At 35.2% G+C, this 16978-nt stretch overlaps 1 protein-coding gene across 1 annotated transcript in view; it reads left to right on the top strand.

Moving 5' to 3' along the window:
• Positions 1–9291: 9291 nt before the first annotated feature.
• The window catches only part of plxnb2b (plexin b2b), a 221883-nt gene continuing 214196 nt past the window's right edge, over positions 9292–16978 (top strand). Inside the window, exon 1 of the mRNA XM_016251008.1 lies at positions 9292–9558. The gene's annotated coding sequence lies outside the window, so the exon portion shown is untranslated. The remainder of the gene's footprint in view (positions 9559–16978) is intronic.

Below are 16978 nucleotides of genomic sequence, written 5' to 3'. Positions count from 1 at the left end.
GCTTTTTCATTGAAATTAACACAGCACCTTGGCAATTAATTAGCAACTAATTATGTAAAATTATAGAAAATGTGCACAGTGTGAGTGTGTTTGTTGAGGATGTCTACTGTGGTGTGATTGTGCTGATGCTGTTTCTACAGTGACTGCTCGCCGTGGTGATGTGATGTCAGCACTTTGACTGACCGGCTGAAGTCTTGGCGATCAGCAGAACGGTCCGTCACGAGGAGGATCTGCAGCTCGCGAGTATTGCTCTCACATTGACCGAAACGATTGGCCCTTCCATTCTTTAAACTCAGATAAGAACTTGCTCAAACCATTCTTTCCTCCTCTACCAAATGCATCCTAAGGTTTCCAGGGCTGATAAATGTAGGACACATCCGTCTTTGATTTATTGTCGAACGCTTTCTCTCTCTCCACGATGTTTGTCATCGACACACTTACTGTTCTGGAAATCTCTTTTTAGAGGAGGAAAGCTGTGATGTCAGTGCTATTTGGCGTTTCTGTTACTTACTCGAATGTCTTTTTGACCAATATTACCTCTGTTTGGGTGCAGGAGGAAGTCTGACGTGATAAAGTGCGCTGAAGTTCACAGCATATGAGAGGCGCCCGAGGGCCCTGTCAGCCCTGCTTTGATTTGGATCTGGATCTCAGGGCTGGAAATAGAGATGAACAGATGGCAGTGTATCAGGCTGAGCGGCCGGGCCGAGCCTCACCCACGCCGTACCCCGCTGCACTGTGAAATCGCTGGGGGTTTCACACCGTGCCCACACGAGAGCTGCAGGATTGAAGCAGAAACATTCCTCATGTCATGGAAGGATTTCGCAGCGTTTCATAACTTCACAGCAAAGTACTGAATTGCCTTCAGCTGTAACGTTTCGGTAACACTTTACAATAAGGTTCATTAGTTAAACATTAGTTAATGTATAAACTAACATGAACTAACCATGAGCAATACATTTGTTACTGTATTTACTAATCTACGCTAACGTTAGTTAATAAAAATACAGATGTTCATTGTTAGTTCACAGTGCATTAACTAATGTTAACAAGATTTTAATAATGTATTAGTAAATGTTGAAATGAACATTAACAAAGATTAATAAACGCTGTATAAGTGCAGTTCATTATTAGTTCATGTTAACTAATGAACCTTATTGTAAAGTGTTACCAACGTTTCTTACTATAGTTAAGTTATTTACTAATATTGCAAAGAAATACAAGGAAAATATAAATGTTATGTTTTTTTTCATATTATTATTAAATATTAGTAGTAGTAGTAATAGTAAGTGTTACGTAATAAAGTTATTATTATTAATTTTGTTACGCATTGATATTATAAAACAAATATAAAATAATATTTATATAGAAGTAACTTATTCATATAATCATTAATATTATTACATAATCATTACTATTCATATTATATTGATAGATTACATTATATTGAATCTTTTTTAGGGAGCAATTATATTGCATAGAGCAAACGTTTTATTATAGTAGCTATTATAAAGTTACTTATTAATATTATATAAAAACAATATTTTATATTATAAAATATGTAAATAAATATACGTTTTTTTTATATATTAAATCAATAAAGTTGCATATAAATTAAGTTTTTATTATTATAATCACCATCAAATTAAATATTGATTATATAAAATGAATAAATTATATAATATATTATATATTATTAATATAAATTAATAATTAAAAATAAAAAATAAAATATAATATATTACTATTATTAAGTTACATATTAATATAATTAAAAATAAAACAATATTTTATATAACAATTATATTGCATTACAGCATAAGTTAATTATTATTATATTTTTATTCTTAATATTTAATATCATAAAATTAATATAAAATTATAAAATTAATTACTTGTATCACTTGTAATGATTAAGTTCTATTAGGTGGTATTATAAAATAAATATAATTAGTTAATATTATAACACTACAAATATTTTTATAGCACAGTTATATTGCATTATAGAGCAAAATTAATTATTTTTATTATTTGTACTAATGAATATGAAAAAAATATTGATTATATAAAAATTATCAATTATATAATATATAATTAATATAAAATTAATCATTAAAAATAAAATCTAAAATATAAGATATTACTATTATTAAGTTACATATTAATATTATAAAAAATAAAACAATATTTTATATACAATTATATTGCATTACAGCATAAGTTAATTATTATTATATTTTTATTCTTAATATTTAATATCATAAAATTAATATAAAAGTATAAAATAAATTGCTTGTAATGATTAAGTTCTATTAGGTGGTATTATAAAATAAATATAATTAGTTAATATTATAAAACTAAAAATATTTTACACTATATAGAGCAAAATTAATTATTTTTATTATTTGTACTAATGAATATGAAAAAAATATTTCTAAAATAAATATACAATAAAATATTATAATTATTTTTGTTATCAATAAGTGACAATGATATTCTAAAATATAAGATATAATTACATGATACATTTTTTTAGTTCACTGAAATGTAACAAGAATGCCTGAGAACTGAAAGAAACAACAGTAACCACAGAGGAGATCAAAGCAAAACCCCAGTGCAAGGTATTAGACTCTATATACAAATGAAGACGATGAATGATGAAAATGAAGATGCTTTTGTTTTCTTTGATCAAAGTGATGACAACAGCCTAGTTATCTATGAGTACGAGTGTCTGTCAATTCTGTGAACTTGAGATCATTACTAAGAAATAACTCTGGCATTTCCGTCTCGGCTTCCCAAACACAGGCTATTTATGTATGAGTCGGCGTGAAGTCTTGCATTAGTTCTGGGTGAATAAGGAAGCAGAATTGAGTGGAGGAGTGAATATCTGTCTCATCATCTCTCACTCCACTGAGTCAGAAAGCGACACAACTCCACACAACTCTCAAACACAAACGGCCGACGAACAAAACCAACAGATGCAAGTGTGGACGCATGAACGGAGCTGATCTCAAAGCACACAGGTGGGCTTACCTGCGCAACACAATTAGCACATGCAGCTGGTCAAAAGCAGGATCTGAGTCTTCAAACACACACACAAATGTCTTCAGACTGTCTGTTGGGGATACACTGTGTTGTCTAAACTGCCAGCCATTATGAAATGTACCATTGCTATTAACTAACAAAAAACACACAGTAAGAAAAATCATTCTATTGGTTTGCAAATGCATAAAAAAATATTTTAAAATAGGGTACAATGTCTGTACAGTGTTAATATGAAGGAATTTTTCTTACCTGTATTTTAAATTTTGCACTTTTGCGTAAATGTCCATAAAATTAACGAATAATGTCCTGGCATTTTCTGTTTTTTTTTTTTTTACTAGTAACTAGTTTTACACTTAAAAAATGCAAAATGTAAAAACATCTAAATGAACTGGTCTTATTGAAGACAAAAATATTTTTAGTATCACTGAATCAACCTAAATTAATTCATACCGATAACTAGTGGCTCTTCATGGTAACACTTGCAGGTTATGAAAGATAAATAAATCCAATCTAATGCAAATCCAATTTGTTGTGTGTCTAAATAATTTCATATGTAGTAGCCTATTTACTAACATGATGATTTGTTCAGTGAACCTTTTTGGCTATTTATTTTTTGTTTCGATGTTACTTAATGTTTTTGTGTGCTGTTTGCATTTACTCATTTTTAATGGTTGACTCTTAAGCAGCTAATCGTACTAATTCTAACTCAGTTCTTTGTTAAATTTCATTAAATGATCATTGCTTGTATTGTGTTGCCACAATTGTATTGAGTGTACAGTGCACTAAAACAAAGTTTTGGACATGTATAATGGCAATACCTGCTGAAATACCCCTGCTTAAACCAGCCTATAAGCTGGCTCTGGTCTTAGCCTGGTCCAGCTGGTCTGGTTTCTGATGAACTTTGGGCAATTTTCAGCTTGTCAGGCCCTATTAAACCATGATCGGCAAACCAGGTTAGGCTGGATAAAGTATTTTTAGATGTACAGGTACCCATGGTATTCTTCAAAGTGACTTGAAGTTTTTTGACGTGTTTTTACAGGATAACTTGACATAGCATGTTAAATTGGTGGAGCTCGTGATGTGAAATAGTTAAGAAAAAACAAACAGGTGTCCTGACATTTTATCCTACCCGCCAGATTGTCCTATCAGGGCTTACTGCCATGCACACATCAATATTGTGTCATTTTTCCCATGCTGAAAAAACGACAATTAGCCGTAATGTATTTGCATTACTGTAAGGGGTAGGTTTAGACGTTAATAAAACACAATCTAATAGATAGAAAAATTAATGGTTTCCGGTCATAGCTGCCTATAGCCACAAGCCCACAACCCTGAACAACGCATAGGCTAATTATTTGCATTACTGTATAAGAGTAGGCTAGGTGTAGACGTTTATAAACCATAATTTGACAGGTAGCAATTGTACTACCTACTGTTTCAATGGGGGATAGCAAAATCTGACAGGGTAGCACAAAACGTCCGTCCAGCACATTAACATACATAAAAAATTAACAACAGCGTGTTAAACAGCGAGTGAACGACCCCTAAATTCTTAAAGGGGTCATATATGATGCTGCTAAAAAGAACATTATTTTGTGTATTTGGTGTAATGAAATGTGTTTATGCTGCAGCGGAAACAACACAACTACAGCGAGAATAAAAGTTACGCCTTCTTTCTTTGCGTGAACATTTGGGCGGCGTTATGCAAATCCTCCCACATCGTGACGTAGATATGTGGGGGAGTGTTAGAACGAGCCGTTTTAGGGGGGCGTGGCTGACTCTGAACTTTTATAAAGAATATCTCTTTGGATTTGAGACTTTAGTCTTTGCAACTTTACAGATCTTCTTTATGCACCAAGAGCTTGTAACACTCCAAAGAGAAAGGAAAAACTGAAATCGCATCATACGACCCCTTTAAGGATTTTGGTTTGTACCCATCAAAATACGGTAGCTCCAAGTCAACGGCCGCTTTTCCAGCGAGCAGCAGAGGTGTGCGACGAATCCGATTTAGCGATGTGCCTGTCTGAAATAAGCCGCCTCAGAATGTGTGAAGAGTTTTTCTCACGCTATGCCACCTTTCCGCGTGTAAGAGCCTCCAACTGTCGCACAATCTTTCCAAGATCCTTCACATCGAGTCTGAAGCTCCACAGAGGGAAAAAGCCGCCGGAAAATTCAGCTGTCAGGGAAGTAAATCATTATGAATCAGGCTATGAAAACGGAATCGGCAGTAAGGCCGTATTGACTTTCTGTCTCAAGGTCTTGAAAGAGGATGGATGAGGAATTCACTTTTTTATGGGTAATTAAATTTAATCAAGGTCTTTTTCAGGTTTAGGTCTCGGCCAGTAGAGGGCTCTCTAACGGCGTCCAATGCTTTTATGAGCACAGACAGATGGAAACGATACTTTATTGATCCCTGAAGGTAAATGAAGTGCAAAACGGCAGGAACATCAAATAAAGTGAGCATAAATACACAACTTTCAACAAAAAGCACTAAACATTACATAGAGTGCAGCCAATCGTGTCATATAGGGCCATATTTAAGCCTCCCAGCATCCATTAGCGCCGTCGTTAATGATTCAAAATAAACTAAATGAAATCCAAACAGCAACTGAGCTGAAGGTTATGGCTTAATATAAAGGATTATACAATATTTTATTTCCCAAATTAACTTACAAAACTATGTATAGCTACCATGATGTTTACTGTGGTACCCCTTACAAAAATTAACCATGGTTTTATTATAGTAAAAGTGTAGTAACCATGTTTTTTGGCGTATTGATTACCATTTGTATAACTACAGTTTTACTACAAATACCATGGTTAAACTAAGGCTAGTGTAGCAAAACATAGTTAATTTGTGATTGCCATAGTTTAACTAGTAATCCTGTTTTTTGTTTTGTTTTATTTGTAGTAAAACCATGGTTCATTTTCGTAAGGGATACTTCAAGGAATACAAAAAAAACATGGTGCTTTTGTGTGAATGGTCTAGTCTTTTTTTAAAAGAGAGGATGTAGTTAAGTATATTTTTGGATTTAACGTCTGACTTGAATATTTTTGTTATAGCGTCACGATCTGCTGTTGTGCAAAACTGTGTTGTTTAACAATCCAGTCACACTTAAAATAATCCAGACGCACATGTGTCTGTCTGCTCCGGCCTGTAACTCATCACTCACATGGTTTCCAGTGAAGGCCGTTTCTCTGCACGGATCTCATTACCTGATCTCTCTCTTTTTCATTTCCCTGTCTCTCTCTCTCGCACTTCCATCTTGTGTACAGCTGCCTCAGCTGTAAGTCTGACCACCACTCTTGATGCATCCCATGAGTCTTTGGGGCAGTGTCCGCTCTCTTTCCAGACATGCACATTTGCATAACCATAAATCACTCACCAAAAGTGACACTCGGTAAACAATGAGGCTCTGGATCTCGGCCTCAGTCTTTGTTTCTGTACAGCTACAGGTTTCAATCAAAATAAAGAGATGAATCTTATAAAACATAGGCTAGTTCACCCAAAAATGAAAATTAGCCCATGATTTACTCACCCTCAAGCCATCCTAGGTATATATGACTTTCTTCTTTCATATGAATACAATCAGGGTTATATAAAATAATGTCCTGGCTCTTCCAAACTTTATAATGGCAGTAGGTAGTGGTCCAGATTTTGAAGCAAAATAAAGTGCATAAATCCATCATAAAAAGTGCTCCATACTGCTCCGAGGGGTTAATAAAGGCCTTCTTAAAGGAAGCAATGCGCTTGTGTAAGAAAAATATCCATATTTAAAACTTTATAAACCGTAATCTCCAGCGGATGATGTAGGACATATATAAAAGCGTTGACGAAAATCAAAATAAAGACACATAAAATAATATTTTGCCCAAAGAAACAGTGACTCTTAAGCATATTCCACCTCTCATTTTCATTATTTCATTCTTTATAATATTATATCAATTAATTAAAAAATATTAAAATATATCAAATATAAATATTAATAAATAAAAAAAATCTAATATTAATGCAAAATATAAAGTAATATATTTTTGCGTTGTGACATTTTCATGACAATTAAGCATATCCCTTCTCCCATTACCATAACACAAAGAAATCTCATTCTCTTGAGCAGTTGTAATGATATTATTTATTTAAACCGTATTATAATATTAATGTAAAATAAAAAGCAACATTTTATTTATTTGTTTTTTTGTTTATTTATCTATTTTGCATTGTCCCATTAATTTCATGACAGTTATGCACATCCTTCCTCCCATTCTCATTACCGTAATGCAAAAAAACCCCTCATTCTCTGTAATAGGAATTATATTATATTATTTAAATAATATTAAAATATGAATGTAAAATAATTTTTTTGTCATTGAGACATTATTTTCAACACAGTTAAGCACATCCTTCCTCCCATTCTCATTACCGCAATGCAAAAATCGTATTCTCAAAAATAGAAATTATATATTTATTTTAGTTTTGTTATAATAATATATAATATAATAGACATTATAGTATTAATGTAAAATGTAATATTTTATAATTAAATCTTAAAAACAAAAACAAATGAAAGATAAAAACTTAAAAGTAAAACATCCAGACCGCTTATGGTAGTAAGAATTGGAGTTTAATTGTTTGTGAAAATAATGCGAAACATCTTAATGGTCCTAAATTAGGTTTTATTTTCTCTTCATGTAGAAGATGATTTTGTGCATGGCTGTAAAGGGGCGTACATGTGGAAATGGATCTGGAGGTGACTTGTGGATATCCAGTTCATGTAATGACACGTTCAATGTCTCTTGGGCCCTGCACAAGAATGCTGGCAGAGAGCATTTAGAAACAGCTCTCAAATTTACAGCCCCATACAATAGAATCCCGTATAGAGATCTGGGTTTGACATCTCGTGTTTGATTGAACACTTCATATTTTGCTTTCCCACACAGGGCGACAGAAATAGGATAATTTATTGTACGACCCCTGACAGGAATAAACTACAACGTGTCCCACTATGAGGAGATGGATGCGACTGTGTTACACTTTCACAGGTGACTTGAACTGTTGACAGATGATACACTCGACAGAGTTTGATCTGTCAGAAAAGTGAACGTTGTTTTGAGTTCTGCTGAATGCTGAGTGTGCTGCATAAAACAAAATATGAAAACACAAATAAAACTAATTAAAATAGTACAAACAGCAGGGGTACCATGGTATCAGAGGGTAATATCATGGTACTTTGATATAAAACATGGTACAGATAGATAGATAGATAGATAATGTAAGTGTACAATTACAAAAAGTAGCTATTATGGTACTTTCATATATATCATAGCATTATATTAATTACTATGGTATTTATATAGTATTCCAAGGTAATATGTGACCATGGAGCACAAAACCAGTCATAAGTAGCACGTGTATATTGTAGCAATAGCCAATAATACATTGTAGACATCAAAATTATTTATTTTATGCCAAAAATCAGGATATTAAGTAAAGATCATGTTCCATGATGATATTTTGTAAATTTCCTACTGTAAATATATCAAAACTTAATTTTTGATTAGTAATATGCATTGCTAAGGACTTCATTTGGACATCTTTAAAGGTGATTTTCTCAATATTTAGATTTTTTTGCACCCTCAGATTCCAGATTTTCAAATAGTTGTATCTCATCCACATATGGTCCTATCCTAACAAACCATACATCAATGGAAAGCTTATTTATTCAGCTTTCATGTGATGTATAAATCTCAATTTCAAAAAAATGGACCCTTATGACTGGTCAAGTCCAGGGTCGCTTATTATAGTAGTAGGCTACACATCATGAAAAGACATGGTATTGTACATGTCTAAAATGTCTATTGTCATTGTACATGTCTAGAGCTTTAAAAGTAATCACTGATTTGGAAGAGATGCTCATTTCACTAATCTACACTAGATTAAAAGCACTTTCAGACCGAGCTCTCTCCTCCATCAAGTCCTCGCTTGTTTTGTGGTTTAAAGCTCTCAGCGCGGGGAAGGGGAGGAGACACACACACACACACACACACACACACATACATTAGCTCCGTTCGCGAGTAACCGGGCAGGAGGAGGCGAGCGCGATCAGACCTCCAGGTGTGTGTAGATGTATGTGTGTGTGTTCCAATGACACCTGGCTGGATGCATCATGTGATCAGATACCTGGGTGTGGAGCTAGCGTTCAGTGTGTTATTCGGCACACATCAGCTCCGTTCCTCCGTTCGCGAGTAACCGGGCAGGAGGAGGCGAGCGCGATCAGACCTCCAGGTGTGTGTAGATGTATGTGTGTGTGTTCCAATGACACCTGGCTGGATGCATCATGTGATCAGATACCTGGGTGTGGAGCTAGCGTTCAGTGTGTTATTCGGGAACGGGAATCCCGGAACCGCAGATCTCTGTCTCTCCGCGTGTGAGTGACATGTGAACTTTCCGTGCACCGGGAATCTATTCTTCTCAGTCTGAAGGGAATCCGTGGTCTGGACGCTGCAACTACTGCCAAGGTGAGAATCTGTGTGTGTGAGTTTGACGTGGAATATTGTGCGTTGTACCTGTACCAAAAGACCATAAAGCAGCTCGCGGTTGTGTTCGGGTTCAGACGGGACTCGTATTCCAGACGCATGTTGCATGTGAGATGATGTACCGATTGGGTTCATGTGTTATCGGTATAGCCGTTTTGACATTCGTTTCTTCAAAGTGTATTTATTTATGTCCTTATTACTTTTATGTAATATGTTTTTCGATTTGACTAGTAAGTATTCAACAGACTCTAGCATACAGTGTACGAACTAGTTTGTGACTTTTAGGTGGGTCTACCGTTTTCGGGATGCAATCGGGTGAGGTTCGTCTCGCGCTATAACGCCAATGTCTTGTGGCGCCCCTAACGCTAACCGTCAGCTATCTTCAAGACGTTTTGTGTTTGTTTGTAAATCTATGTTAAAGTGATTAGTAACGACTACTTTGTCGATTTACTGTCCGATGAGGATAACGAAAAATGCTCGAGCGGCGTATTGTCGCTATCGGAACGCATCGGCACCCTGCCTAACTTGTAGCTATTCTTACTTTTGTGTTACAGAAATGTTGTTCAAACCTATATATGTATGTATGTATGTATGTATCAAAAATGAATACTTAGTCTTAAAACACCTAACTTTTGTTTTGACTTATTTTGAGGGGTTCAGACAACCCAAACCCCCAACATTCGCGCCCAGTTGGTACGTGTACACTGGATGTTAGTACTTATCCTATTACTTCTGTGGTTACTCAAACGTTTACAAATGCTGTTAAGAGGTACTTGTATTGAAAAAACAAAATTTTAAGACCCTCAATCATTTGTTTTGACTTATTTTGAGGTTTTCGGAACCCAACCCCCATAAATCAAACCCTGCTAGTTTGTATTCATTGGATACTGTCGCAATAATGACTTCTATAGTCACTATGCCATCAGTGGTGAATAACTGTTTCATTGTTGCTGCCAACCTTTTTTCAATTTTAGTCATAATATTAACTATAAAGTCTGTCTGTCTTGATGGTTTACGATTAGCCTATATGTCGAATTTTTTTTGTTTTTATTGACCCTGACCAAAGTTAGTTACTTCCAAAACAGCCTAATTAGCTACCCCCCACCAAATATTCATAGTGAAATTGAGGCAAATATTATTCCAAATATCAATTCAAGTATTTTATGTATGTCTCATTTGCCATTTAATTGAATTATTTATGCTATAACCCCTGTGTGTCGACTACTAGTTATGACCTTGATTTGTCTTAATGGACATGATGGATTTTTAATGGGTTGGATCTGGCTAATAGTGTTTCTTGTCTTTGCTTTGCTCTTCCACAGTGTCCACAGTGTTGTGATTCACAACCACTAGTTGTCTGTTCTGTATGTACGAGGTTAAACTGTGCTTGTCTAACATCAGAGCACTCAGTTTTCTGTGCTTTTCCCACATTATTCACTCGCATTGCATGCGCGCTCAAGTACGGAGTACAACAGGTCCGGACGAGCTCTTTCTGTGCCTTTAACTGTGTAAATCCTGCTGTTTGTCTCGGCACACTGGCTCCTTTCAGCCGGAGCTCTGAAGTTGTGCGTCTCTCACATTGTACCGCCTTGTTGTGCCTCTAAATTGTGTCTTTATTGGGCTCTCCTGTATTTCTATGCAGTGAAAGAGAGGAGACATCCCGGGGGATTATCCTCATTAAATGCTTTAAACAAATGTGCCAGATTAGCCGGGTTTGTTCACCATGTGGGGGCAACGGAGCCGAGGGTGGGTGTGGTGTGGTGAAAAGAACAACCCCAACAGCAAAAGGCAGCGTCTTCATAAATACACACCATCTGCGTACACACACACACACACACATACACACACCACGTAGCCGGCATGAAATCAGGTCCTGCTCCTGCCTACAGCTCTCTGGCTTATCGGCTGTCCTGCGAGCATTTAGAATAGAGCGACTGTCCCTTATCTGAGCCGCGAAACGCGTGATGAATGTCCTCTCTGCACGGAGCTGAATGATTTCATTCACCTTCCGAATGTCCCTGTGTTTTACGCTCAGAAATCATCAATTACCCACAATCACCTGCAGGGCTGTCAGCGAAAGCACTTGGCCGGAGCACTTGTGTTTATCAAAAGCTAAATAAAGAAGTAGCATTTGTCTGATGTTAGCCTGGAGGAAGCAGGATGATGTTTAATGTCGTACATTCACCCTTTTCTCTGTGGCAGCTCCCATGACTTCCTCTTTTTGGAAGGGCCTGGTTTTCCATCAACAACAAATTATTCAGAATAGTTCACCAAAGAAATGGCACCGTACTTTCTTTTTTCCCCTGTGGTTTGGCCGATTACAGGCTTTTAAGCATGTGCTCATGTTGGTAATTTTTGTTGCCTTCAACGTCAGGCTGCTCTGCACTTAAAGTAATGCATGTTGATACTGGAGATTCTTGGAAAAGTCGGATGCTTTTTTCTCGTACCGGTGTGTTGAGTCTGGCTGCTCTGAAATGGCTTTTTTGCAGGGATATTCTGAAGTGTTTCTTAACCCTGTTCTGATGTTTCAGTCCAGAGAGAGACACTGAAGCCTCTACTTTAGATTCCTCTCATAGTTCTCAATTTGACAGTGCATGCTCTAATAATTAGGTAAAGTCGATGCGATGGAATAAATTGCGACTCTCCCAGGTTTTCTGTCCGACTGCTGCAAGTGACAGACATGTGTTGTTAACTGTAAACTCGAATGCTTTGTTTTGCCCACAGCAAAATTTAATCGGAGACTCCCACTCCACATTTGTTTGATTACGAGCATATTTTTTTTTTTTGATAATAAAGTTGTATTCAGTGTTAATTTTGACAGAAAATTTTGATTTAGTTTTAGTCATAGTCTTTTGACTAAAATGCCATCTAGTTTTAGTCATTTTAGTCATCTGAATTGTTTTTAGTTTTAGTCTAGTTTTCAAGCAGACATATTTATTTCTATAAATAAATTTAGATTAATCTTTAGGGCTACTAAAGTTTTTCAGTCAAGAACAGTGCGTGATTTTCTGTTTTTCTTTTGTTGCTTGATTAACATTAATGACTCGTACAATAACAACTAAATTAGGCTGCTATCCCTTTAAAACCGAATGCACAGCTGCAATGGATGCAATGTACTGATGCACGTTCTCCCTACTGTTTACGTTCACTTAAGACGTAATCAACTGTGTTTACGTGAATACTCGTCAAAACAGATAATTCAACATCATTTTGTGTGTAATTCTCCGTTCATGCGACGCAAAAGAGTACTCGCGCACTGTGAGACTTGCTTTCTGTGTGTGTATGCCACCGGCCCGAATTGAGTTCTCTCTTGCGTCGTCAGATTTATTCATATGTGTGCTCTTCTCTTACTCCCACATATTGACATTTTTGAACGTTTTATGCGACGTGCAGCAAGTGTATGTTACCTTATGTCCCGCCGGTTCATATGAACGCATCTAACCTCCGAACCACGCAGCAGATTCGTTCTGAATGAATCTCTTCCCAAATCGGCCCTCCCTAACATTTTAGTTTTAGTTCATTATCGTCTCGTTGTCGTCGTTGAAAAAATTGTCGTTGACGAAAATTATTCATCAACAAAATTAACACTATTAAATCATAAAACACAGAATCCAGAAAAATTAAAATAGACAACACAATAAATAAATAAACAGATTATAGGGCATTATTATTGGTAATGTTTTTAATAAAGGATTGTGAAGTTTGTAGAAATTAAGTTTTATAAATTCCCTTGATTGTACATCCTTTCTGATTATTAAAATTTAATCAAACTATTAAAGTGGACAAATTACAGTGGAAAACATGGAATTTGGGAAGAAATAAAAAAAGATTTTTTATAGCTCTATTTCTATTAGGGCTGCATGATAAATCACATTCGATATTTAACGCGCATCTTGTCAGAAAGCCGATTCTGTAATCAGCGGTAAATCTCCATCACGTGCGTGCTTTCACATTGAGCAGCATTAACTACACAGAGCCGTTGTTCACTGACAAGCTGCGCAAAAAAATTGTGCGAATATGAACGTGGTTTTGCGCAGCTCATCAGTGAACAACGGCTCTGGTAGGTTTGAGTTGGAATGCATAATATATCGGTACCATATCGGTAATCGGCTGATATTGTTTTTTATTATATTATATATTTAATTGTGCATGCTTATTTCCTCAAATTTTGCTTTTTAAAGTCACAAATGCTTTAATAACAGTGCTAAATGTAATATTTCATATCTCAGAATGAATATCATTTTTCAAATTGTACTTTATAATGTTGGGATACCAGTTACAGTTACATTTATTTAGACAAAATAACATAAATGTTATTGCAAATAATTATCTGTGGATTTTTAATGTACTTCAGCAGATATTTCTATATTAAATTTCAAAACATTTATTTATTATCAGACATTATTTCAATAGCAGATTTCAAAACACAATTTTATTTGTAAAATGTATTTGTGTAATTTTCTTTTTTTCTAAGTAGAATAGATTTATAACATGAAAATAATCATTGACTTATCAGTACCAACTATAATTGTAATTAAAAATTTTCCTTTTATACTCTCATCGCCTCGTCTTTAGGTTTGTGAGTCAGTCCTGTAAGGCCACACCTTCGGGTTTAATCTGGCTATTATGCCATCTTGGTGACGTGTGAAGTCGAGAGAGTAGTTTTAAGTCCCCTGATTCCCCTAAGGCCCGAGCTACATCAGTTTACAACAGCATTATGAGAAATAATGGGCATAAGGTGAGATCGCATTCATTCTCACGCATGCTAATCAACAGCTGGCCGCAGATCTGTGCCGACTGGGTGTCTTTATGTAGCATACGGCCTTATCATTGCTCCAGCACCATATATATATATATATATATATATATATATATATATATATAAATAAATGAACTTTTCCACGACATTCTAATTTATTGAGATGCACCTGTATATATAAAATACATCTCTGTACGCTGACTAAACCAAGAAAGTCACATCTTCTTGTTCTTTCACTTCCTCCATCTTTCCCCCTCTCTTTTCATACCATCTGCTGATGGGCACAAAACCCTTTTCTCAGCTTCGTTCTGGTCACGCAGATGGATTCTGGGTAAAAAAAAAAAAAACAGTGTTCTAGGGAAAATTAGGCAATGGAATGTGTGGGAGGGACTTTTGCACATGCACACAAAAACCTTCGCCTGCAGGAGAACAAGATCTCCGGCTTTTGCTTCAAAGAGTCTCGTTACAAGCATAACACGCAATCAGTGCAGGCCGAGACTGTGGCGTAACATTACAGCCGCGTGTGAGAAAGCCAGCGCTCTCCCCCTCAAGACACAGTGATGGCATCCGTGTCAAACCCACAGAAACGCTCTACTGTACGGAGAGAGATTTGGCCTGAGCCCAGGCAGGGCTCCCTCTGGAGCAAATGGGGCAAGCGGGGATTAAACCCGGTTTGTGAATAAAAGGAGAGCCTCCGTTGACAGCCTTAATTAGTCTAAGACTTGCCTCATTCTGGGAAGCTGCCAGGTCCTTGACTATTATAGTGGAAAATCCAGTCGGCTTCCACTTGAACGTCACCAATTCCAACACACCCTTTTGTTAGATTAGACAGAAAGTTTTCAGGCACGAGCTGTTACTTTCTGTGTTGGAAACTCTGGTTGAGTGGCATAATTCAAGAGAACAAAAACATTTTTTTTTGCCAATTATCGGCACCTGCAGAACTGTGCACAAAGCCCTGTAGTTTTTCACAGACTTTGACACCGCTCATTCACAAAGTTCACAAAATTCAAAGAGTAGGGTTGGGTATCGATTGGGATTTTTACGATACCGGTGCCAAATCGATACTTTTAAAACGGTAGCGGTGCCTGAACCAATACTTAAAAAAAAGAGACACAAAAAAAACGATGGATAACATTAATGAACATTAAAAATATTTAAAATAAATATACATAGCATTCACATGCTCCTTGGATGCTCTCATTTCCTGACTCTTCCCTTACTCTAAGGCTAATAAATGTATTTCACGATCTGGGTCATTATTTAATACAAAACTATTTAATACAAAACCACACATAATGTTTCTGCTGTATCTCTGTCAATCACTGATATTTAGTTAAAATGAGTGAATTGACTGAGTGCTGTCTGTCACTGTCTTTAATCAGTTCTGTGACTGTATGGTAGGCCATGCCACATGCACTGTAATATGTTTTATATTAAATATAACATTTTCAAATGAAAATAGCAACATGTTCGTTTTATAAAGTATGCGTTCATATGTGTTAAGGGCTAGATTTTCGCTGGAGGAAACAGCTGTGGTGTAATGAGGGGTGAACGCAGCGAAAACTTTACAGTAGATGGGAAACCGATTGCTCCCTTGTGACCTTTTGTAAATTGTATTTATGCCAAAGAACTGCACAGATACAGATATTATAACAATCTATTGATAAATCGGAGAACCAGGAAAAATATTTCAATCAATTGCTCAGGCATTTAAGTGGCACCGAAATGAGGCACAGAAATCTGCATTCTGATTCGGTTCTAGTACATACCGGTTAAATATGGCACCGAGTTTCGGTACCCAACCCTATCAAAGAGATGCACATATCGGCACCATATCGGTTTTAGACTGATTATTTATATTTTTTTAATGTCCTTTATTAATTTTTTATTTATATAATTTTAAGTTATTTTTGTTATTAAAAATGCTTTCAGCTATCTATAAGAGTTTAGGTCTCAGCTTTAATACATTTGACCATTTTTTAATTCATATCCGCACCATATCGGTTAGTGTCTGATAATGCCTTTTTAAAATTTAAAATGATTTAAAAAACATTTTAATTGTTTAATTGATCTATTTAAAATTATTATTGCTATTGATATGTATGTAATATGTTGTGTAGTGCAGCTTTTTAAATAAATTTTACCATGTTTAAATTCATTGTAGAGATGCACATTGGCACCTTATCGGTTATTGAATGATAATGGCTTCTTTATAGTTAAATGTCTTTTAAGTATTTAAAATGATCTATTATTATTATTATTTATCTAATAATTATCTAGTTGGTATTTTAATGATTGTTTTTACATTATTAATTGTTTTACATTTTTATTACAATTAATTCATAATTTTACATTTGAAATGGTTTAATTATTAATAAGCCATTTAATATGTTTAACTTTGTTTTTTAAATTATTATATGTATTTTATTATTAGTATCAAAATGTATTATCAATACTTTTATAATGCTGCTACTACTACTATTATTATTATTAATAGTGTATTAATATTTATAGTAATATTTCTATAGCAGGTTTCAAAAATAACTTATGTTGTGATGCCTGCTTTCACAAGCAGCATACAAGCAATTTATTTGTTTAGTTATTTATTTTTTAATTTATTAATTCTGATATTTCTATGGCAAA

This window comes from Sinocyclocheilus grahami, unplaced genomic scaffold, assembly GCF_001515645.1.
Source record: "Sinocyclocheilus grahami isolate Dianchi unplaced genomic scaffold, SAMN03320097.WGS_v1.1 scaffold1023.1, whole genome shotgun sequence".
Taxonomy (NCBI): Eukaryota; Metazoa; Chordata; class Actinopteri; order Cypriniformes; family Cyprinidae; genus Sinocyclocheilus; species Sinocyclocheilus grahami.
Note: the sequence above shows the minus strand (reverse complement) of the source record. Positions and strands in the feature narration are given on the sequence as shown.